The following is a 22,719-nucleotide window of genomic DNA, read 5'->3' as shown; positions in this document are numbered from 1 at the left end:
ACTGAACAAACACCTGCTGTGAATTTGCTGTGTGTCCTTGGGTCAATCCCACAGGCTTTCTGGCCTGGGGTGCCTAGCTACAAACAGGAAGAGGAACAAGTCGTGCAAGCTCTCTGATTGGACCTGCCTCAGGTCATATGCCCATCCCTGAGCCAATCGCTGTGGTGGAGGAAGGGGATGCAATGTGTTGATTAGCCAGGCCTGGAGCACTGGCTCCAGCGTTGGTCCTGGCCATGAGGTTTCACCCAGAACCTCCGGGATCCGGTGGGGCAGCGCCTGCACAGAAATCCAGCTTAGTGCTCCATTTATATGTTGTTTGACAATAATGTCATGTGTCAGGTTGTAAAGTGGGCTGGGTCCTTGAGGTCTCAGTCGGGCAGGGAGACGCAGATGCAAAATTCTTTTCCTTTTTTTTTTTTGAGACAGGGTCTCACTGTCGCCCAGGCTAGAGTGCGATGACGCGATCGTGGCTCACTGAAGTCTCTACCTCCAGGGCTCAAGCGATCCTCCCACCTCAGCATCCTGAGTAGCTGGGAATACAGGTGCGTACCACCTCGCCCATTTACTTTTTGTATTTTTAGTAGAGACAGGGTTATGCCATGTTACTCAGGCTGGTCTTGAATTCCTGCCTGCCTTGGCTTCCAAAAGTGCTAAGTGCTGGGATTACAGGGCTGTGCCACTGTGCCCAGCCTACTCATGGTTTTTAGGGCCCTGGATGTTAGGATGGATTGCTAATAAATCTCTCATCAAGATGTGATTTGCATAGTTGTCACTTTATTATAATATTAATTTCCTTCTGTGACGTTTCCAAGTATGAATGAGTCCCGGGGACTTCTTTTGGTTAGTTATTTGCAATCACCTGCAGGACACACAAGAAAATCGTCAGGTTCACCTAACCGCAGAGCTGTGCACGGCAGTTTCCTGTCTGTCCTCCTGGGCTAAGCAACTCATGTGAGTCACAGGCAGCCCACACTGCAGTAGCTCCTGCCTGAGGAGTTCTGATGACGTTTTGAAAAAAAAGATACAATCACAGCTTTTCATTGACCTGTTAGTGTCTTCCTGTAAAGGGGGTCTTACCAGGAGTCCTATGTGGCCTTTGAACCCCTAAAAGTTGTATTTCAAATGTGTGGATGGCATATTTTTAGATTTCATTTGTTTCTCAAATCAAAACTGCTGTTTGCAAGGCAGTTATGCAATGTGGTTGGTGCTGTAACTGTTTCCAGAGGCTGTTGATCAGTGTCTGTTAAACTTTTTTTTTTTTTTTTTTTTGAGACAGTCTCACTGTGTTTACCAGGCTGGAGTGCAGCGGGGCGATCTGGGCTCACTGTAACCTCCGCCACACAGGTTCAAGTGATTCTCGTGCATCAGACTCCCGGGTAGCTGAGATTATAGTCATGCACCACCACGCCCGGCTAATTTTTGTATTTTTAGTAGAGACAAGGTTCACCATGTTGGCCAGGCTGGTCTCGAACTGCTGACCTCAAGTGATCTACCCGCCTCAGCTTCCCAAAGTCCTTGGATGACAGGCGTGAACCACCGCACGCGGCCTGTTAAACATTTTGATATGCCAACTACATGATTCAGTGCTGTAAACGGCAGGAGATCCAGCTGCTACAGCACAAACACTCAGACCAGTGTGCAAGAATTATGTTCAGGATGTTCACTGCACAATGTAAGAGTGAAAAATAGGAAATATGAAAGCTTCATTCATTATACTCAAACTATGGAATACTATTTAGCTGTTCAAAAGAATGACATGTACGTACTGACATATAAAATGTAATAAGGTGTTAAGTGAAAAACAGCTGCAGAACAGTATGAAGACTCAGATCCTATTTTTGCTCAGAAGACAGTGTCACTCTCTCTCTTTATATATATAGAGACATATGCACATAAAGTTGAGAAGATCACACACCAAGCTTTTAACAATCATTGGCGGGGCGCGGTGGCTCACGCTTGTAATCCCAGCACATTGGGAGGCCGAGATGGGCAGATCACCTGAGGTCAGGCGTTTGAGACCAGCCTGGCCAACACGGTGAAAGCCCATCTCTACTAAAAATACAAAAATTACCTGGGCATGTTGGTGCATGCCTGTAATCCCAGCTAGTTAGGAGGCTGAGGCAGGAGAATTGCTTGAACCTGGGAGGCAGAGGTTGCAGTGAGCTATCAAGCCACTGTACTCCAGCCTGGGCAACAGAGCAAGACTCCGTATGAAAACAAACAAAAACAATGATTACCTCTGGAGAGTGGAATTGGAGATGTAAAATGAGGGGGGACATCTTGATACATTTTACTTGATACATTCTCATATTGTGTTAATATTTTTACACAAAGTATGTATTACCTTCTGGAAAAAGAATAAAAGCTAAGTATTGCTGATGTTCATGTGTGACTGTCATTCAATGGACATTTGTTGAAAGGATGAATGCCCCGGGCCACTTGTCTCCTCTGCTTCTCTGCTCTTTTGCTTGTACTTCCTGACCTTGGCTTGTCACTTGTCTGGGTTTATCCAGGCAGGTGCTCTCAGGCACCCCCAGGGCTCTAGTGGTACGTGACCCCAGCCTGCACACAGTGTGTCCCTGGGTTGGGGCCACTGCAAGATTTCACGAGCCCCTCCGCCGCTGCCAGGGGCAGCCCTCACCCAAGGACACCTGGTTGCTTGTCTCTCCCATTTATGAAACCCAATACCGGGCATCTGTGCCTGCCCCGACTGCTCTCCCGTGAACACAGGGCCTCTGCCCAGCTGCCTCACGAGGCGTGGTGCCCTGTGGATCCCTGCTGCCATCTGGCCATGCTTCGGGATCTGGCCTGCTCTGTTGTGCTTGTGTCTGTGGCTGGGAACACCTGACGCTGGGACAAAAATATTGGGACAATTGCCCCTGCCCCTGCTTCAGGTTCCCTAGGTGCTGCCAGGACCAGCTGCTCTGCCACAAATACCATAACTCCCATTTGCTGTAGCACGTAAATAGTGGAGGAGTCCTTGTCTAGTTCACGTCCCATTTTACAGAAGAGCGAACTGAGGTGGTCTTTCATCGGCACAGAGTGTCGGACTCTTCCCTCCCAGCATCCAGTACCAGGCATGGTGGCTCCTCTGCCCTCTCCCGGGCACTCGATTCTTTTTTTTGTGGTTTTTCTTTTTTTGAGATGGAGTCTTGCTCTGTCGCCCAGGCTGGAGTGCAGTGGTGTGAACTTGGGTTACTGCAACCTCCACCTTCCAGGTTCAAGTGATTCCCCTGCCTCAGCCTCCTGAGTAGCTGGGATTACAAGCATGTATCACCACACCCAGCTTAGTTTTACATTTTTAGTAGAGATGGGGTTTCCCCATGGTGGCCAGGCTGGTCTCGAACTCCTGACCTCTGGTGATCTGCCCATCTCAGCCTCCCAAAGTGCTGTAATCCCCCCCAAAGGGATTACAGGCGTGAGCCACCAGGCACCCCTTTCTTGTGACGGGGTTTCCTGTTCTGGCTGCTTTCACCTACTGCTGCGTGTATCCACGGCTGCTCCTTAATATTGATGCCAGTTATTATTATCATTATTTTCGGAGACAGGGTCTTGCTATGTCAACCAGGCTGAAATGCATTGGTGTGACCTTGGCTCAATGTAGCGTTGGCCTCGCAGGCCTAAGTGATCCTTTCACCCAAGCCTCCCAAGTAGCGGAGACTACCAGCATGCACCACCATGCCTAAGTAATTAAATAATTTTTTTTGTAGACAGAGTCTCGCTATGTTGCCCAGGCTGATCTTGAACTCCTGGGCTCAAGCAATCCTCCCTCCTTGGCCTCCCAAAGTGCTGCGATTACAGGCATGAGCCATGGCACCTGGCCTATTATTTTTAATACATAATGTTAATGCTTATTGTTATAAACAAATGTGTGTTCATTGTGAAAAGCAAATTGAGTTATTGTGGAAGCTGAAAGGAGACAGCTCTGAGTTTACATTGATAAGACAGGGGGATCAACTCGGCTTTATTTGCCTGGGATGGTCCCAGAGTAAAACAGGAAGTCCTGCATCCTGGAAAACCTCTCAGTCCTGCACAAACCGGGATGGCTGGTCACCCTGCAGAATAGCTGGAAGACCCCTGAAGGGGACTAATTTCCAATAATTAATGCTATGGGGGTCTCAAAGAATCAGGTTTTGGGCTTTGCAGACAAATATACCTGTTCTAGCACTGGATGGTGGAGTCTGGGCCACACACAGATACACAAAAATAAAATCACCATTCCTATGGAACTCACTCTTTTGTTCAGGCTGGAGTGCAATGGTGCAATTTCTGCTCACTGCAACCTCCATCTCCCAGGTTCAAGGGAGTCTCCTGCCCCAGCCTCCTGAGTAGCTAGGTTTACAGGAGTGCACTACCACAGCTGGCTAATTTTTTTGTATTTTTTAGTAGAGATGGGTTGGTTGGTCAGGCTGGTCTGGACCTTCTGACTTCGTGATCTGCCCGCCTTGGCCTCCCAAAATGCTGGGATTACAGGCCTGAGCCACCGTGTCCGGTGGAACGCACTCTTAATATGCCTGAGGAGTATCCAATCTCTTTGGACAAGGCCACCCTCTATGTTGCTTTTTACTCAGCTTTACCCACACAGAAATTTTGGGGTCCCATGGGGGGGGCCCAGCAGTTGCCAAGGTCTGCAGCCTCCTCCAAGGGGTCCCATCTAGCTCTCAAGAGGAAGGAGGGGGTTCTCAGTCGCCAGGTGGGCATGGCACTCCCGAGGCCAGGTGAGCAGGTAAGTGCCCTGGGGGTCAGGGCTGGTCTGGTTCTTACCGAATTGATCCAGTCGATGTAACTGGAGACCCGTATGAAGAAGGAGGGCTTGTGGCAGTAGTTGCAGGTGAAGCTGCTGATGCCGTGCACCTCCCACCGGCCATCAGCTGCCTGACAATTCAGCGGCCCGCCGAAGTCTCCCTGAGGAAGGCCAGAGTTATAGAAGGGTAAAGGGTGAGGAAGGGGCTGCCCATTGGAACCATTGTTCTCAATGCATTTCTATTGTTCTGCTGTAGGTCACTGTCCTCTGAAGCCAGCCCTTGTGGTCAAAGCCCAAGGTGGTACCATAATTCCAACAAGAGCCAACACTTATTCTTCCTGTGTGGCCAGAGCTGAGCTAAGCATGTTCTATGCCTTATCTCATTAATCCCCACAAAATCCTAGGAGGTAAATATTCACAGTGTCCCCAGGCCACTGAAGAGGAGAAACTGGAGTGTTGAGAGGTTGGGACTTGCCCAAGGTTGCACAGGCCATTTGTAAAGGAGCTGAGGCCACATCCCAGAGTTCAGGCTCTTCCCCACTGGCTCCATCTTCCCGCGGGTGGGGTGGTCTGTGTGGGCAGAGTGTGTAGGGCACAGTTTGATCTGAAGGGCATGTGGATCTCCTTCCTATTCCATCCCCACTTCACTGCTAAGTCCAACACAGAGCAATTCCTGGTGGTTAAGACACTGTCTCCGGGAAGGCTTCCGTGGCAGCTACCTGGAGGGGACACGCTGGGCCGCTGATGAGAGTAATTCAACAGAAAACCCAGAAGTCATCCTAGAAAGGCCCTAAGCCAGGGAATACTTTCCTCTGGCTCCCTTCCAGCATAGAGGAAAGGATACGGAATGACAATCATGAGAGACCTTGATGAGACCCAGGGAAGGACTTCCCAGCAGTGAGAGGGGTGGACAAGACAAGGAGAATCTCAAAGCAAGAACAAACAAGAACCAAGATCAAGTTTTTTTTTTTTTTTTTTTTTTTTTTTTTGAGTTTTGCTGTCACCCAGACTGGATTGTAGTGGTGTGATCTCAGTTCGCTGCAGCCTCTGCCTAATGGGTTCAAGTGATTCTCCTGCTACGGCCTCCTGAGTAGCTGTGACTACAGGTGCCCGCCACCACGCCCAGCTAATTTTTGTATTTTTAGTAGAGACAAGGTTTCACCATGTTGGCCAGGCTGGTCTCGAACTGCTGACCTCAAGAGGTCTGCCCGCCGTGGCCTCCCAAAGTGATAGGGTACAGGCAGGAGCCACCGTGCCTGGTGAAAGATCGGGTTCTGATATACCTGGAACATATTTCTGGGTACGTCTGCCAGGAGGAGGGAGGATGGACCTATGGAGGGATGGACCTCTATAGCCTTATCCCCAGCCACATTTTGTCACTGAGCAGGGCCCCTGATTTTGGTACTCACGTTGCAGCTGGCGATCATGCCATCACCCCCAGCACAGATCATACAGGTTTTCACGGTGCGGCCCCACCATCCAGAGCTGGAGCAGGTGGCATAGTCCACAACCAGCAACCGGCCCTGCTGCAGGACATCAGGAAGAGGCCCGTTGGCTGAATGAGATCAGAAAGAAGGTATTAGGGATGCAATGACTCCTAAGAAAAAGGAAGTGGTTGACCGCTACTGGGTTTCCCCTGTTACAGTCTTCCATCCATTGCAATATGCGAACAGCTATGTTTGTCTACACTGTGTCCTCATGGTTGATTGGTTCAGCAGTGAACACCTGACTCAAGCTAAGCCAATGAGCTCCCTCCCCTGGGATCCTGAGATGGGTCTAAGAGATTCCGGTTTCAGAGGACGTAAATCTGGGAAGCTGTTGGCAATGACTGAGGTTTTGTTTTATGTGGAGAATGAAGTAGACTCACAAAGAAAAGAAATTCCAAGAGAGCGTTTCCTGAGTTTCTTATAGGCCTCCAGTCCCTGATCCTAGCCTGTTCCTGATGCCTGGCTATATCTCGGCCCTCAGGTTGAAACTTTTAATTCCTTATAACAATCCCTTTTTTCGCTGAGCTAACTCCATGACTTTCTGTCACTTATCTGAAGTAAGTGAGCCTCCTGGCAGTTAGAGCCCCCTCCTTGGGAAAAATATGCTGGTGTGGTGAAGGGGGAGGGCTGTCATAATGGCCCCCAACGACACAGCCACCATCACCTTCATTACTGTTACCACAGCTATGAGTGGCAAGGATGAGCTTAGCATAATTCTTCACTATCGACCAAAGCCTAGGGACGTTAAGCGTCATCCAGGCGCAGTGGCTCATCCTCTAATCCCAGCACTTAGGGAGGCCAAGGTGGGTGGAGACTGCAGCACTGCACTCCAGCCAAGTCAACAGAGCAAGGCTCTGTCTGAAAAAAAAAAAAAGGAAGTTAAGGGTCTGGCTTAAGACCACTAATAAGTAATTAACACTTATATAACATTTAACAATGTAGGACGCATTTTCACCTTTCACCTTTTTTGGTCTTCACCAACAGTATTTCCATTTTACAGATGAGGAAACTGAGGTTTGGAAGTGGCTTGCCCAAGGTTTCACCGTGACCGACAGAGCTGGGCCTAAAAGCCAAGCATTTGGATGCCTCCCCGCTCCCACTGTCTCAGATGAACTGCATCTGCCCCAGGGTTGTCTGGGGAAACAAACAGGTGGCTGTGCTTCTATCTTAATAAGCATGAAATGCCTCTTTCGCCACCGCTCACCGCAGGATTTTATGTATCCTTGTATTTACAGATAAGCCAGTCAAGAGGGCAATGGGGATTTATTCCAGGGTACATATGTGAATGCACCCCTGGAAAAACATGTCATTATACTTATGTGTTTATGTCATTAGGGAGAAATGTCTTAATGTCATTATCACTCATAATGTCATTATGGTCATAAGGTCATTATCACTTATCCCTTCCTAGAATCTTCCAAACCTCTGGTGATTTCACAAGGGAAGGGCGGGAACTCTGTTCCTCTTGGTGGCTACTGTCATTGGATCTCCAACCCCTGGAGTCTATGTCAAAGGAGACCCGCCCTCAGCCAGGTTCTGAGCAGCAAGACCGAATGGCACAGGGGACAGCTTTTGCCATGGGGCACGGAGGGTCCGATGAGGGCTCCAGGGACCTCAGGTCACAGAGGAAAATGCTGTTCTGAACTCTATGGGCCACACAGAAGATGTCACATGGTCTCTGTAACTTTCTTTCCATCATAGGGACAGTGACAACAACTAACACACAGCACCTCCCACATGCCAGGCTTCCTATAGATTATCTCCTTGAATCCTTGCCAACTCTGTGATGTAGCTGCTATTATTATGTCTTTTTTTTTTTTTTTTTTTTTTTTTTGTGAGATGCAGTCTCCCTCTGTCCCCCAGGCTGGAGTGCAGTAGCGAAATCTTGGCTCACTGCAAACTCCACTTCCCGGGTTCAAGCGATTCTCTTGCCCCAGCCTCCTGAGTAGCTGGGACTACAGGTACACACCACCACACCCTATTTTTAAAAATATTTTTAGTAGAGACCGAGTTTCACCATGTTGGTCAGTCTGGTCTCCTGACCTCAAGTGATCCGCCTGCCAGGCCTCCCAAAGTGTTGGGATTACAGGCGTGAGCCACGGCTCCCAGCCAATTATTTGCATTTTACATATGATAAAAGTGCTGCATGGAGAGACCTAGTAATGTGCCCAAGGTGTCACAGTCATGAAGTGGGAGAGCTGACATTTGACCCCGGGCAGGCATCAGCCTATGCCACCCCGTCTCTCCGAGGCAGCCACACACCCTGGGATGACAGGTGAGAGGCTCTGGCCAGACAGGGGTGACATCACCTCCCTTCCCTCCCAGGCCTGGGGGCTCCTGGCTCCCACTTACTCCGCAGCCTTCCCCAGCCCGTGACGTAGCAGGGGTAGTTGCTGCGTAGAATGGTACCAGCAGGAGGGAGGCAGGCCAGCTGGATCTTGTCGGTGAGGGAGACGGGGTTAGCCAGTTTGAGCAGGGCAATGTCGCACCTGGGTCAGTGCAGAGGCAGAGCATGAGGACAGGGTTGACTTTTCCTGCCCTGTGGGGCTTTGGAGGGCTCTGAGACCTTGTCATCGTTCCCTGTTCGTTACCCCAGCTTGCTCTGAGTGGCAGGGTCCCAGGGCATCTTTGAAAATGCAGAGGGCCTTGTTGAAAGGGGCAAGGTAGGAGAGATTGTGTCCTACTTCAGGGACAGTCACAGGGTCGACAGCACTGTCGCTGTGTCCCCAGGACTTGGCATGAAGTAGATACATGCTCAGCGGACAGGGGCCCTTCAGGCTTAACTGGCAGCAAACCAGGTCACTCTGGCAGTCTTTGCTTCTCCCTCCCCAGGTCACATCCCCACCCCAGACATCTTTGGAGCTGGTTCCACATCTAAGAGGCCAGAGCTCCTTCTCCCTCCCTATAGAAGAAGCAGAGGGCATGTGGTGGGGTTGAGACACTTGCCTCTGTGAGACCCCCATCTGTTCCCTGACATCTTCATCCCCAAGTGCACCAAGACAGTAACGAACCCTTTGGAGACCTGGTTGGGGTTCCAGTCCTGGTGCACCACAGTCTTAGAGACACTGACGGCCAGCGAGCCAGACTCCGCAATATTGAGGTTGTGCCGTCCCAGCACCACGCGGTAGGTCCTGGAGGAGCTGGGAGAAAGGGGGCCCAGGGAGAGGGTCACCTCCAGAGGCCTGGCTTTGGATAATGTTGGGATAGACCCAAGTAACTGGCTGCTGCATGAGCTGCTAGTTGTGGCTTGGGCTTGGGGATCTTTCCTCCCCTGGGACAATCAGTTAATTATAATAGAGCCTAAAGTATATAATGTAAGAACTATGATCATATAATAATTGTTACTATGCTAACTATAAACTATACTATAAAATAAATGTTGTAATAACACAGACTCTGTAGGATTACGGAGGAAACAAGATGAACACAGAGAAAACAAATGTCATTTGCTCTCAAGGACATTTTTCCCACCTGTCATTTTCAGATGGGGAAACTGAGGCCCAGAGAGTAGTAACCTGGCCCATAGTCCCACCGTTAGTGAAAAACCAGAACCAGAAGCCAGGATTCCTGACTGTAGGCCTCTGTTATTTTCTCCAAAACTTCCTAGAGCTTATTATAAATTAGATGGGAGAAGGGATCACTCCTGGAAGGAGTCACACGGACCCAGCAGAAGCTCCGGTGAGTTCCAGCTGTGATGAGCAGAGGTCACGGACAACAAAGAGGATGAGTGAACAACGTTGCAGAACCTTGTGGGCCTTTACAATTAGTCCATAATTCAGTGTTAGCTTTCACTGGGCACTTACTAAGTGTCAGGCCCTTTAGTAAATCAACTGATTGAATTCACACTAAATTCTGTTACTCCATTGTTTTCTGCAGGTGATGGTATTGAAGCTTTGAGAAGTCAAGTTGTTCAAGGGAACCCAATTCCAGATCCAGAGGCCACATGTAGTTTCCCCAAGAGTGCAGTGATTGGGCCTTCCCCTTCTCCTTATCCTCCCTTAGTACCTGGCACAGGACACCCCATCTCTGCCATGTACTGACATTGATGGGCCAACACACTGAACCATTGATTGACTACAGCTTGTGTCTCGGCCAGGCTAGTGGTTATTTGCAAGGCTGCTTTATGTAGCATGGTTCAGGCTATTTGAGCCCCCAGCTCAGAAATGAGCACCAGCTGGTGAGCAGGCCAAGTGCCCAGGGAATGGCAGTTACCTGATGCAGTGGGCAGCCGTCAGGACCCAGTTGTTGGCTATCAGGGTCCCTCCGCAGATGTGGTACCAATTGCCATTGGAGATGTATTGCAGGGAGGCCTGGGGAGAAACACAGGAGCTCTGTGGCTGTGGCTGAAAAAGCAGGGCCTCCCTGCTCTCCAGTTTCCCAAGAACAGGGCTGGGACTAGGGTAAGGGGGAGTGAGGCACTCACCTAAGGTGCACAACTTAAGGGGGCCCCCAAAACCTCAGATGTCAAGGTGAAAAACATGTTAATGCAATGTATATTAAAAACAATCAGTCCAGGCATGGTGGCTCATGCCTGTAATCCCAACACTTTGGGAGGCCAAGGAAGGAGGATCACTTGAGCCCAGGAGTTTGAGACCAGCCTGGGCAATGTGGTGAGACCCCATCTGATAAGTTTGGCTGTGTCCCCACCCAAATCTCATCTTGAATTGTAGCTCCCATTATCCCCATGTGTCGTGGGAGGGACCTGGTGGGAGGTAATTGAATCGTGAGTGTGGTTACCCCAATGCTGTTTTCATGACAGTGAGTTCTCACACGATCTGATGGTTTTATACGGGGCTTTCCCCGACTTTTGCTCGGCATTTCTCCCTGCTGCCGCTGTGTGAACAAGGATGTGTTTCCTTCCCCTTCTGCCATGATTGTAAGTTTCCTGAGGCCTCCCCAGCCATGCTGAGCTGTGAGTCAATTAAACCTCTTTCCTTTATAAATTACCCAGTCTCAGGTATGTCTTTCTTAGCAGTGTGAGGAAGGACTAATGCATTGTATTCACAAAAAAAATAGCCCAAAATTAGCCGCTGGGTGCGGTGGTGCATTCCTATAGTCCCAGCTACTCAGAAGGCTGAGGTGGGAGTATTGCTTGAGCCCAGGAGTTTGTGAACCAGCCTGGGCACGATAGCGAGAACTAGACTCTACCAAAACATTTTTTTTTTTTTTTTTTTTTTTGAGAGGGAATCTCGCTTTGTCGCACAGGCTGGAGTGCAGTGGCCGGATCTCGGCTCACTGCAAGCTCCGCCTCCCGGGTTTAGGCTGTTCTCCTGCCTCAGCCTCCTGAGTAGCTGGGACTAGGGGCGCCCGCCACCTTGCCTGGCTAGTTTTTTGTATTTTTTAGTAGAGATGGGATTTCACCGTGTTAGCCAGGATGGTCTCGATCTGCTGACCTTGTGATCTGCCCGTCTCGGTCTCCAAAGTGCTGGGATTACAGGCTTGAGCCACCGCTCCCGGCCTACCAAAAAATTTTTTAAATAAAATAAAAATTAACTGGGAGTGGTGGTGCACACCTGTAGTCTCAGCTACTCAGGAGGCTGAGGTGAGAGGATTGCTTGATCTGAGAAAGTCTAGGTTTCAGGGAGCTGTGATTGCTCTGTGCTCAGCCTGGGTGACATAGCAAGGGCCTGTATCTGCTCTGCCCAGCCAACAAAAAGCAACAACAAAATTAACGCAAAAAATCTGGGATAGAAAAATAAAAAACATATAGACTATTAAAAAATAACTGTTCTGCCAGGAGTGTTGCCTTATGCCTGTAATTCTAACACTTTGGGAGGCTGAGGTAGGTGAATTCACGTGAGGTCAGGAGTTTGAGACCAGTCTGGCCAACATGGTGAAATCCCGTCTCTACTAAAAATACAAATATTAGCCGGATGTGATGGCGTGTGTCTAATCCCAGCTACTCAGGAGGCTGAAGCAAAAGAATCACATGAACCCGGGAGGCAGAGGTTGCAGTGAGTCGAGATCGTGCTATTGCACTGCAGCCTGGGTGACAAGAGTGAGACTTCATATCAACAACAAAAACAAAAAACCCTGTTCTGAACATGTTTCTGCAACTGGATTGGTTGGGATCTTCCCCTCCTTGGGAGCTCTTTCCTTAGCCCCCTCCGGTTTAGTATGTCCAAAACAAAACTCCTGACTTATCCCAAACGTGGTCTTTCCCCAGGGTCCTCTGTCACAGTCAATGGCAACTCCACTGCTGCTCGGGCCGCAAACCTTGGTGTCATCCTTGGCTCCTGTGTTTCCCTGTTATCCCTCATTCAAGTCCATCAGCAAATCCCTTCAGCTCTAGCTTGGGAATATGTGGAGTGGTTGCTACCCCTCGGTCACTACCTCAACTGCGTGTCCCAGTCATCCTGTCTTCTCAATGATCACTCTAGTCTCCCATCTCTTCTCCCCGCTCCCGCCCACATTTTCTCAACACAGTAGCGTGAATGACCCTTTTTGAATGGAAGTCAGATGACTTCTCTTCTCTGCTCAGGCCCTCCAGTGGCTCCCCCTTTACAGCTTATAAAACCTGAATCTGTCTGATGACCTACTAGGCCCTCTGTGGCCTCTCTGACCCCCATAGGCTCCCACTCTCCTCTCCTCCAGCCACCCTGACTTCCATGCAGTTCTGCAAATACACCAAACCCACTTCTGCCTCCAGTCCTTTGCACTGGCTCTTCCTCTTGCCTGGAATATTCTTGCAAATATCGATGTAGCTCTTTCCTTCACTTCCTGTTGGTCTCTGCACAAGGTTACCTTCTCCGTGAGGTCTTCTATGACTGTGCTATCCCCAACAGTGTGAACACACACACACATGCATGCTCACGTACATACGCACACACAGACACACTTGCCTCCTTCCTCTTGCTCTGCGTTACTCTTCATCATAGTATCTTGCATTTTCTGGCATGTTATGAGTTTACTCATTCAGTTGTTTATTGTCTCACTCCTCTGCTTTATTTTTGTGTAATTTTTTAGATGGAGTCTTGCTTTGTCGCTCAGGTTGGAGTGTACAGCGGCACCATCTCGGCTCACTGCAACCTCTGTCTCCTGGGTTCAAGCGATTCTCCTGTCTAAGCCACCAGAGTAGGTGGGATTACAGGTGCCTGCCATCACACCTGGCTAATTTACTTATATTTTTAGTAGAGATGGGGTTTCGCCATGTTAGCTAGGCTGATCTCGAACTCCTGACCTCAGGGTATCTGCCCACCTCGGTCTCCAAAAGTACTGGGATTACAGGTGTTTGAGCCACTGTGCCTGGCCACGCCTCCACTTTAATAAAGGCTTCATGAATTTTTCCCCCACTGCTATCTGCCAGGCGCCTAGAAGAGTGCCTGGTACATACTGGGTCTTTAACAAATGCTTACTGATTGAACAAGGGAGTGAATAAGCAAATGAATAGAATGAAAGAGATCACCAGGGGCAGGTGATCTTGTCTCCTGCTTGTCTAGTTTCCCCCTGAAGACCAAATCCACTCATAGGAACATGAGACTGCATAAGTGGACCTTACTCCCCTGCCCCCTGGCTCCTCACTTTTTTTTGAAAACATTTTTTCAGGTTAAAAAATGATTTCTAGGCAGGGCACAGTAGGTCTCGCCTGTAATCCCAGCTACTCAGGGGCTGAGGCAGGAGAATCATTTGAACCCGGGAGGCGGAGGTTGCAGTGAGCCTAGATGGCACCACCGCACTCCAGCCTGGGCGACAGAATGAGCATCTGTCTCAAAAAAGAAAAAAAAAAGGAAAAAGAAAAGAAAGGTTTCTGTTTAGATTGACAGTTAACAGGTGTGGGGTAGAACTTTTAAGTGGTGGAGGCTGGATACTGTGGCTCACGCCTGTAATTCCAGCATTTTGGGAGGCTGAGGGGGGTGGGTCACTTGAGGCCAGGAGTTCTACACCAACCTGGCCAACATTATGAGACCCCATCTGTACTAAAAATACAAAAATTAGCCGGCTGTGGTGGTGTGTGCCTGTAATCCCAGCTACTTGGGAGGCTGAGGTAGGAGAATCGCTTGAACTCAGGAGGCGGAGGTTGCAGTGAGCCGGGATGGCGCCACTGTACTCCAGCCTGGGTGACAGAGTGAGACCCTGGCTTTAAAAAAAAAAAAAAGAACAACAACAACAACAAAAAAGAACTTTAAGGTGGTGACATCTGACACTGTTTTAGTCTCTAATGAAGCTGTTCCATGTCCTTCCTGTTCCTTCATTCCTCCTCCCCTGTCTTTCAATTCCCTGCCAAGGCCAAGCAGAGGGGAGGGAGGTGACAGTAGGGCATGGACTGCACTGATGGGGCTTCCTGTAACTGTGGGGAACGATGACCTGTTTGTTGGTAGATGCCAGATGCCTGCTTTTCTCTGAACGTTCTTGTTTTTAACGTTTGGCATTTCTTGTTTGTGTGACATTAAGAGGTCTTAGATGAACTGGCTTTATAAAAGACATTTAAAATTAGAGAAAGTGAAAAAAGATACTTCAAAGGATATACCTCCCCAATTTAAAAATGTGCTGAAACCATCCGACAGATGTGAAATGTAGTCCACGTAATATGTATTATTTGTGACCAGCAAAGTGTAGCTAAAAGAACAAGCATTGAACCAAATTTGAATCCTCATTCCCCCCAGGCTAACTCAGTGCCTTTGTGCAATTCTGTAACCTTTCCAAGTCCCAGTTACCTTCTCTGGAAATGTGGAACATAAGCCACTGTGCAGGGCTCTCAGGGTGATTAATACTGTAATGACAATAGCTGGTGGGTGGGATGACTCACACCTGTAATCCCAGCACTTTGGGAGGCTGAGGCAGGTGGGTCAGGAGTTTGAGACCAGCCTGGCCAACATGATGAAACCCCGTCTTTACTAAAAAATACGAAAAATTAGCCGGGTGTGGTGGCGTGCACCTGTAATCTTAGGTATTCGGGAGGCTGAGACAGGAAAATTAATCGAACCCAGGAAGTGGAGGTTGCAGTTAGCCGTGATTGTGCCACTGCATTCCAGCCTGGGTGACAGAATGAGACTCTGTCTCCAGGAGAAAAAACAAAATTGCCTTAAAATATTATTCATTTTGGTTAGTGAGGTTTTTTTTTTTTTTTTTTTCTTTCTTTTCTTTTTCTTTTGTGATGGCTAGCTATGTTGCCCATACGGGTCTCAAACTCTTGGGGTCAAGCAATCCTCCTGCCTCAACCTCTTGAATAGCTGGGATTAAAGGTGTGTGCCACTATGCCCAGCTGGTTGCTTAGTTTTGTGCTACCTCTTACATTTTGCCCCAGAGTGAATGTCTTACTTGCCTCATCTGGGTCCCCACCCAGCTAGATCTGCCTATGATCTCAGTAAAACAATTTCCCCAGGGAAACAGAAGCACAAAGCACAAGGGACTCTTCACAGACTAACATTCACTGGTTCTCAAGGCAGGAATACCTTTGTGCAAGAGGGCGAGGAAGTATTTTTGGAGGCAGCAATGATTAGTTCTCAGCACAAATGCGCCTGGTGCTGTGGGGCCCTGTAGCAGAGGGACTGTGGCCCTTCTTCCAAATTCTCAGGCAAAAAATACTGTGGGACTGTGAGAAAAGCAAAAGAACTGGCAAAAGTACACAAAGCCAAGTATATAAATTGTGAGGCTGGGTTGAGTGGCTCATGCCTGTAATCCCAGCATTTTGCGAGGCTGAGGCAGGAGGATCACTTGAGCCCAGGAGTTCAAGACCAGCCTGAGTAACATAGTGAGACCCCATCTCTAAAAAAACAACAAAAAAAATTAACCGGGTGTGGTGGCATGCATCTGTGGGCTCAGCTGGTAGGGAGGCTGAGGTGGGAGGTTTGCTTGAGCCTAGGAGTTTGAGGCCACAGTGAGCCATGTTTCGCCAGCCACTGTACTGCAGCCTGTGTGAGAGAATGTGACACTGAATTAAAAAAAAAAAATTACTATGGCTGAGCACAATGGTGGGTGCCTGTAATCCCAGCACTGTGGGAGGCTGAGGCAGGTGGATGGCTGGAGCCCAGGAGTTGGAGGCTGCAGTGAGCTATGATCGTGCCAGTGCACTCCAGCCTGGGTGACAGAGCAAGAGTCTGTCTGAAAAAAAGAAAAAAATGTGAAATATCTGCCATCATTCTTTCATTGGCAGTTTTTTTTTTTTTTTTTTTTTGATGGAGTCTCACTCTATCACCCAGGCTGGAGTGCAGAGGTGGGATCTTGGCTCAACACAACCTCCGCCTCCAGGGTTCAAGTGATTCTTGTGTTTCAGCCTCCCAGATAGCTGGGACTATAGGTGCCCGCCACCATGCCTGGGTAATTTCTGTATTTTTAGTAGAGGCAGAGTTTTACCATGTTGGCCAGACTCGTCTCAAACTCCTGACCTCAGGTGATCCACCTGCTTCGGCCTGCCAAAGTGCTGGGATTACAGGCATGAGCCACCATGCCTGGCCTATCATTGACAGTCTCTTAATCAAGGAGCAGATGAATGACGCTGGCCTCTGTAAACACAATGACTGCTGCATGGGTCACTCTGAATGCTCAAGGATAGTGGGCTGCTAATTGTTCCTCCTGCTGAAGTTGGAAACTCATCCTGATTCAGCTGGGTTTGCTCCTAAAGTAGTTTATATCAATTATGCTTGCAATAGTGAAATTTGATTAAATATGTAACCAAAGAAATATGAGTTCAGAAAGAGAGTCGTTATTTATATGGAAACAAAGTTAAATGCTTGGAAGAGACTGAATCACCATGATTCTTAAAAAATTGCTCCTGAATTAGTGTCTGTGAGAAAATGGAAAGATTGGGGGGAAAAGTAAAAGTCGGGATGGGCTCATAACTTGGATTGCTTTGTGAACGTCTCAAAGTTACTGCTCTGCTTTAAAGAAATGGACTCGTGGCCGGGCGCGGTGGCTCAAGCCTGTAATCCCAGCACTTTGGGAGGCCGAGACGGGCGGATCACAAGGTCAGGAGATCGAGACCATCCTGGCGAACCCGGTGAAACCCCGTCTCTACTAAAAAATACAAAAAACTAGCCGGGCGAGGTGGTGGGCGCCTGTAGTCCCAGCTACTCGGGAGGCTGAGGCAGGAGAATGGCGGGAACCCGGGAGGCGGAGCTTGCAGTGAGCTGAGATCCGGCCACTGCACTCCAGCCTGGGTGACAGAGCGAGACCCCGTCTCAAAAAAAAAAAAAAAAAAGAAAGAAATGGACTCGTAGATGATATATTATGGGGTGTGGTTTATATGAAAAAGACAGTTAAGAACTTAAAAAATTGTTTGCATAGGGTAAGATAAAATGTTTACAACATATATGTATGATTTAAAATAATTTCTTTATAACCAACTTTTCAATTGTTCAGTCCCAGTTACATCAGATAAATGAGATTTTACTATATTTGTTTGTGTCAATGTAACCTTTACACAGTTCTGTTAAAATTCCCACCGTTAACACGTCTTAGTAATTTGTGCCTGTGCCCCACTCGGCAGTTTAGTCTTGATATCACTATGATTATATGAACTTAAGAAAACATTTTTTCATTGGTAACATTGATTTTCCTGTAGTTAAAGATGAATCTGCACAAATAGCACTGATTGGTTCCTTAAAGCAACGAATATTTGCATAGGTAGTCTTGAATGGTTTCTAGACTAATGGTACATTTGTAAACAAGTCTCTGATTGGTTAATAGAGTAAGACTATATTTGCTGCCTATGGGCAGTGGGGAGGGGTCAGCTCCTTATTGCAGCTGGAGGAGGCACCTCTCCCTCCTCTCCCACAGTTGACCAAGGCCACAGAAATGTATCTTTTTTTTTTTTTTTTTTTTGAGACAGAGTCTTGCTTTGTTGTCCAGGCTGGAGTGCGGTGGTGCAATTTCAGCTCACTGCCACCTCTGCCTCCTGAGTTCAAGCGATTCTCCTGCCTCAGCCTCCCGAGTTGCTGGGATTACAAGTGTGTGCCGCCACGCCTGGCTAACTGTGTATTACTAGTAGAGGCGGGTTTCACCATGTTGCCCAGGCTGGTCCCAAACTTGTGACCACAGGTGATCTGCCCACCATGGCCTCCCAGAGTGCTGGGATAACAGGCATGAGCCACTGCGCCCAGCCGGAAATGTATCTTATTGGTGAAGGTGCCTGTGAGTCCCATCAGTCCTCACTTTGCCAGCACAGTAGACCCCATGGTGGAAGGGCAAAGGGGGGATGTAAAGGGAGTGGGGCAGGGACGGGGGAAGTACAGTGTGGTCGACTCACCTGCCAGGGCCAGCTGTTGGGCGTCGCTTCTTCACCTCCAACCACCCTAGTCACAGAAGGCGGGTAAGTGGGGACCCCACAACTGAGGGCTATGAAAAGAGAAAGGGTCTTGAGTCCAGGAAGCAGCGACCCACACAATGTAAACTACACTTGCTGCATTCTGAACCCCCAAATAGAAAACCCTTGTTCTAGAAGGATCCCAAGAGGTTATAGAATCCTGCTCTTTGCTCCAGTTCTTTGAAACTCCATTCCAGTTTTCTTATGATTATAGGTCTGAATGCAGTGGGGATGGGTGGGGGCGAGAGGGGAGGACAGGAAGATCCCATTCCCAGCCACACCAGGGGATGGGAAACCAGTGGCTCTGGGTGACAGGGTTTACCTCCAGCCACCAAAGCAGACAGCAGCAGGGTCCTAATCATGGTGTGTCCGTGGGAGTTCTGTCAGCGTGGCCCTGGAGAAGGCCCTGGTTTTATGAGGAACTTATCAGTGAGAGATACACTGGGAGCAGGCAAGATGGGGATTTTCTCAAAGCCCAGTGGAAAAAAGAGCTTGCGTCCAAATATTTTTTTTCCCATTTGCTCGTAGCTGTCACCCTAAAAATACTTTGGAAAAGATGCCAAAGGTAGATATTGGAATATGGGTTCCATCTGTTTTGAAGAGATTGTGTTGTGTGTTAGGGAAGGAAGAAAAATACTAATTGTTAGTCCTTGGAGTTGTGTTTTTTTTTTTTTTTTTTTTTTTTTCCTCCCTGGGTAAGACTGAGGAGAGGAGTTTTTTTTTTTTTTTTTTTTTTTTCCTTTCTGAGATGGAGTCATGCTCTGTCACCCAGGCTGGAGTGCAGTGCCGTGATCTCAGCTCACTGCAACCTCTGCCTCCTGGGTTCAAGCAATTCCCCTGCCTCAGTCTCCCTAGCAGCTGGGATGACAGGTGTGTGCCACCATTCCTGGCTAATTTTTGTATTTTTAGTAGAGACATGGGTCTCATCATGTTGGCCAGACTGGTCTCCCACTCCTGGCCTCAAGTGATCTGCTCGCCTCAGCCTCCCAAAGTGCTGGGATTCCAGGCTGAGCCACCGCGTCTGGCCAGGAGTTGTGTTTTCAATGAAAAGATGAAGGTGGCATGCTGAACCCACAGCGTTCTAAGGCGTATTTCTCAGTGGGGCTGGTTCGGCCACCAGAAATCTTTTGACAACATCTGGAGACATCGTTGGGTGTCATGGCTGGGGTTGATGTTATTGGCATCCAGCGGGCAGAGAGCAGAGATGCTGCTAAACATCTGACAATGCACTGGGCAACAGGACGTGCCCTGCCCTGGATGTCAATGGTGCTGAGGCTGAGAAAGCCTGTTCTAGGCCACGCCAGGGCTTGCAGTGTGACCTTGGCTGGGTCATGTAAGTCTCTAGACCCATCTGTGAAACAGGGAGAGGAACCTGTGCCCAGCATGTTTCACAACATTAGGGTAAGGATTTGTGTAATGTGGGGAAGGTGCACACGTAGCAGAAGGCAAGGCCGACATGCACAGTTAGGATCTGGCTGCTCTAATGATGGGGGAAGCAGAACACTGGCAGAGGAGGGCTTCATCGGGTGGATCAAAATGCACTTTATGGCCAGGCACAGTGGTTCACTCCTATAATCCCAGAACTTTGGGACGCTGATGCGGGCAGACCACCTGAAGCCAGGAGTTCAAGACCAGCCTGGCCAACATGGTGAAACCCCGTCTCTACCAAAAATACAAAAATTAGTCCGGTGTGGTGCTGCGTGCCTGTAGTACTAGCTACTCAGGAGGCTGAGGCAGGAGAATCTCTTGAACCTTGGAGGTGGAGTTTGCAGTGACCTGAGATCGCCCCACTGCACTCTAGTCTGGGTAACAGAGCAAAACTCCATCTCAAGAAAAAAAAAAAAAGACCAACCTGGACAACATAGTGAGACCACCTGTCACTACAAAAATTTTTTTAAAAAGTTAGCCAGGTGCGGTGGCACACATATGTGGCTCCAGCTACTCTTGGAGGCTAGGCTGAGGGAGAGGGTCACTTGAGCCTGGGTGGCAATGGCTGCAGTAAGCTGCAATCGATGCACCACAGCCTGGGTGGCAGCTACATTTTATTGTCCTCTTCCAAGAGAACAGCAGTGTGCACTTCGCCAATAATGTCATTTTCCAAATGGGGTCAAAGCAGAAGCTTCTCCAAAAGGGGAACAAACAAAGGCAGGGTGACACTCACCCAGCACCACACAGATGTCAGATGCACTCACATTCCGTATTGAATCTAAGCCTCAAAAAACCCTACAAGAGCCTCTCTTGTTTCACAGGAGGAAGCTGAGCTTCAGAGAGGTGAAGTGAGTTGCCCAAGATCCTACAGCTTCTAAGCGGCAGAATGAGAACTGGAACTAGGTTGGTCTGATTCCAAAGCCCAGCATTTTGGGAGGCCGAGGCGGGCGAACACGAGGTCAGGAGTTCAAGACCAGCCTGGCCAATATGGTGAAACCCCGTCTCTAATAAAATACACAGATAAGCTGGGTGTGGTAGCTGGAGGTGAGCATCCTGCCTTACCTCCTAGGAGTTCAACTTGTGTTGGGGGAGGCGTGGAGTGAGCAAGGTTTCCTGGTGGACTTTCTTGTTCTTCCTTAGACCTTCACTCTCCTTGCCTTTTGGGAGAGCACAAAGTCAGGCAGGCCCGCTGCTGATGAGAAAGCTCCGCTCTGTGACCACAAACTCTAGTTTTTGGCCCAGTCAAAAAAGCAGAAGGGAAAGTGAACTTCAACTCTTTTTTTTTTTTTTTTGAGATGGAGTCTCTGTCTGTCAACCAGTGGCATGATCTGTGCTCACTGCAACCTCCAACTCCCAGGTTCAAGCGATTCTCATGCATCAGCCTCCTGAGTAGCTGGGATTACAGCTGCACGCCACCATGAACGGCTAATTTTGGTATTTTTAGTAGAGATGGGGTTTTGAAATGTTGACCAGGCTTGTTTTGAACTCCTGATCCCAACACTTAGGGAGGCCGATGCAGGTGGATCAGGAGGTCAGCAGATCGAGATCATCTTAGCTAACACGGTGAAAGCCCTTCCTACTAAAAATACAAAAAAAATTAGCTGGGCGTGGTGGCGGGCGCCTGTAGTCCCAGCTACTTGAGAAGCTGAGGCAGGAGAATGGTGAGAACCCAGGAGGAGGAGCTTGTAATGAGGGAGATTGCGACACTGTACTCCAGCCTGGGTGACAGAAGGAAACTCCATCTCAAAAAAAAAAAAAAAAAAAAAAAAAAAAAAGAGAGAGACTTGTGTTCAAGTGTTTTTTTTTTCTTGAGACAGAGTCTTGTTCTGTCACGAAGGCTGGAGTGTAGTGGTGCGATCTTGGCTCACTGCAACCTGTGCCTCCCGGCTTCAAGCGATTCTTCTGCCTCAGCCTCCCGAGTAACCAGGACTACACGCGCCGGCCACCGTGCCCAGCTTATCTGTGTATTTTATTAGAGACGGGGTTTCACCATATTGGCCAGGCTGGTCTTGAATTCCTGGTCTCGTGTTCGTCGGCCTCGGCCTCCAAAAGTGCTGGGATTACAGGCGTGAGCCATCGTGCCCGACCGAGTTCGAGTCTTTGATCCATCAAATTTGACTGTGGTGGTCTGGACAAGCCACTTGTCTTCTGGGCCTTAGTTTCCTAGATAACCATCTAGACCTGGATTGCAGGATAGTTGCATGGGTAAGAAAATGGATGGGAAAGAATTCTGTAATCTCCCTAGGATCATGCAAAGGTGAGGAAGATTGGGTGGGGGTGCGGGGGCAGAATCCCGTGGGACTGGATGTCAGAAGACGTGGGTTCCAGTCCCATCTCCATCCCGTACTCCCTTTGACAGTTTGGACTCATTTATGGTCTGCATCAGTCACTACAGCAAGCAACTATTTCTTAAGTCCCATATTTTATCTTAAAGGTTCATGTGAATTTGGCATTCTGTTCTGTATCTTTGTTTGTTTTAATAAAAAAATAAAGTTTGTCCTGTATGAGAACACTGAACAAACACCTGCTGTGAATTTGCTGTGTGCCCTTGGGTCAGTCCCACAGGCTTTCTGGCCTGGGGTGCCTAGCTACAAACAGGAAGAGGAACAAGTCGTGCAACCTCTCTGATTGGACTTTCCTCAGGTCATATGCCCATCCCTGAGCCAATCGCTGTGGTGGGGAAGGGGATGCAATGTGTTGATTGGCCAGGCCTGGAGAACGGCCTCCGGCCGTGGTCCTGGGCCATGAGGTTCCACCCAGAACCTCTGGATCTGGTGGGGCAGCGTCTGCACCGAAATCCAGGCTTCTGTGCTGGCAGG

The 22,719-nt window shown here is 48.8% G+C and overlaps 1 protein-coding gene across 1 annotated transcript in view; it reads right to left on the bottom strand.

Annotated features, from left to right (window-relative positions):
• LOC126929487 (chymotrypsin-like elastase family member 2A) overlaps window positions 1-22,719 on the bottom strand; it is a 60,773-nt gene that overhangs the window by 19,264 nt on the left and 18,790 nt on the right. The window lies entirely within an intron of this gene.

The sequence above is a fragment of the Macaca thibetana genome, chromosome 1, assembly GCF_024542745.1.
Source record: "Macaca thibetana thibetana isolate TM-01 chromosome 1, ASM2454274v1, whole genome shotgun sequence".
Taxonomy (NCBI): domain Eukaryota; kingdom Metazoa; phylum Chordata; class Mammalia; order Primates; family Cercopithecidae; genus Macaca; species Macaca thibetana.
This window is presented reverse-complemented; position numbering and strand designations above follow the sequence as displayed.